Source organism: Chiloscyllium plagiosum, chromosome 6, assembly GCF_004010195.1.
Source record: "Chiloscyllium plagiosum isolate BGI_BamShark_2017 chromosome 6, ASM401019v2, whole genome shotgun sequence".
Taxonomy (NCBI): Eukaryota; Metazoa; Chordata; class Chondrichthyes; order Orectolobiformes; family Hemiscylliidae; genus Chiloscyllium; species Chiloscyllium plagiosum.
This window is the reverse complement of record NC_057715.1, coordinates 83,252,830-83,255,492: the sequence shown is the minus strand read 5'-3', so window position 1 is coordinate 83,255,492 and position 2,663 is coordinate 83,252,830.

Here is a 2,663-nt window from a genome sequence, read left to right as displayed (position 1 = left end):
GAATCACCGCCATCTTGCTGAGTCCCAAAATACAACTCTTAAAGCTATAGCATTGTCATACCTCCCTCCTTTAAAAAAAATCAATTTATAAAGATGGCTTCATTTTTAAAAACCTTTAGTCTTATGCTATTAGTACTCGACGATTACATTAATTCTAAGCAAGAGTACATTCAATACTGCAGTCCATTTCAATCCATTTCTTCTGCCACCAAACACCTCCAACTTCACTCATCAAAGTCGTGACAATGTGTCAGCAATTATGAGCAATGCATTGAATGCTGAGGAGGCAGGAGCAATGGCAGGAACCTTCTGAGGAGGAGGAGGATGAGGACATTGCAGAAGAAAATGTTCTGCTTGTGTATGACAGAGTTCAGCTGTGTTGGGTACTACAGATCAGACAGGACCTGATTGACACCCACTCATGCTGCAGCTACACAAAAGTCTGAATAGACCCCACTGAGACCACTGACCCCACTGAGCAGGTCTGGGCACCATATCTGATAAAGGATATATTGGCCTTGGAAAGAATATAATGTAGATATATAAGAATGACACCTGGACTTCAGGGATTACATTACAAGGAGAAATTCTATAAATTAGGCATGTTTTCTCCAGAATTCAGAAGATTAAGAAGTGACCTGATTGAAGTCTTCAAGATATTAACAAGGAAAGACAAGGTAGGTAAACATAAACTATTTTCACTGCTTGGAAATTTTAGAGCTGGGGATGTAGTCTAAAAAGTACAGCCAGATCTTTCAGGAGAAATATTAGGAACCACTTCTATACACAAAGGGTGGTAGAGATTTGGAACACTCTTCCACAAACAACAGTTCATATTAGATCATTTGTTGGTTTCAAACCTGAGATAATTTCTTTTTATTTAGCAAAGGTATTCAGGGATGTGGGCCTAAGGCAGAGATGTGGAGTTAGGCCACAGACTATCCATGGTCTCACTGAATCGTTGAATGGGCTTGAAGGGCTGAATGGCCTATATTCCTATGCTCCTATGTAGATAAGGACTGGGTGCAGCAGACCATCATAGAATGTAGAATAATTATCAGTCATGAAACCAGCATTTACTCTGCATTAGGGAGTAAATGGCAAACTCTAATTATTTTGTTTGTGTGCCCTTTACATCGCTGTAATAAAAAAGCTCCTGTTTGGAAATGTTTAATTATTTGCCTGTGTGTGGTTTTCCCCAGCTGAACAATGGCAATCTTGATGTCTATAGTGGGCATGGGGGACAGAGTAGTGGTGACTTAGAGAGAATGTTTAGACAGGATGTAGTTAAGGGCTAGTAAACTGTGTGGGTGGTGGTTTAGAAGTAAATAGAGTGCAAGAATGGGATTATTTGCGTGAGGGAGTTTCAGCCATGCTGATTATGTACCCTGGGCAAGGTGCCTTTCTGGCTGCTGTGCCATTGCATTGCCGGTGAGAGGCAATGCTGGATTGACAGCACTTGTCGCGGTGCATAGAGTACATTTGAAGATGGCATGGGTGCAAGGGATGCGGTCTTTCCATGGTTATCTGTTGAGTGGTGAGTTGACCTGGTATGACACATGGCGAATAACCATCCTGATGTCATGGTAATTGATAAAGCAAGTTTTCTAAGTTATAGTGAGAAATCTTGCTAGGCCTCATGGCGAAAAACCCTTCAAAAAACGAGATGCAACTCAAACTTGGACAAAAAAAATCATAAGATACAGTTCAAATGGACACTCCATTAGTCTTTATACATACACACATGTACAAATACATTGCATGTTCTCGACCACTATATCTCCAAATTTATGTCCCTCGAGACCACACTTACCATTCCTTTCTCTCAGTACATATTATACTAAATGGTGTCATACATTTTCAAAGATCTTTAGCAGGATACATACAAACCCAGTTCTTGCAGAAGTTGGTGTGCAAATGGAGATTTCAAGAGAAAGACCAAATTACATTGCAAACTTTGGAGATTTCAACTTCACTTTCAATGTCACTGGCACAGAAAGGGCAGGAAGCATTAGAGATGTCACGTTGGAAGCCAAACTTAGAAGAACATTTATACTTCTTTGTTCATTTTTTCTTTGTACCTTACCCTCTAACACAAACATATGTGCACAATGGCAACTCGGTTCTGGATTACCATCACTAAGCACCTACTGCTTTCTCATAGAGTCATAGAGATGTACAGCATGGAAACAGACCTTTCGATCCAACCCGTCCATGCCGACCAGATATTCCATCCCAATCTAGATCCACTTGCCAGCGTCCGGCCCATATCCCTCCAAACCCTTCCTTTTCATATACACATCTGAATGCCTTTTAAATGTTGCAATTATACCAGCCTCCACCACTTCCTCTGGCAGCTCCTTCCATACATGTACCACCCTCTATGTGAAAACGTTGCCCCTAAGGTCCCTTTTATATCTTTTCCCTCTCACCCTAAACCTATGCCCTCTAGTTCTGGACACCCCCACCCCATCAATGCCCCTCATAATTTTGTAAACATCAATAAGGTCACCCCTCAACCTCCGACGCTCCAGGGAAAACAGCCCCTGCCTGTTCAGCCTCTCCGTTTAGCTCAAATCCTCCAACTCTGGCAACATCTTTTCTGAACCCTTTCAAGTTTCACAACATCTTTCCGATAGTAAGGAGACCAGAATTGCACGCAA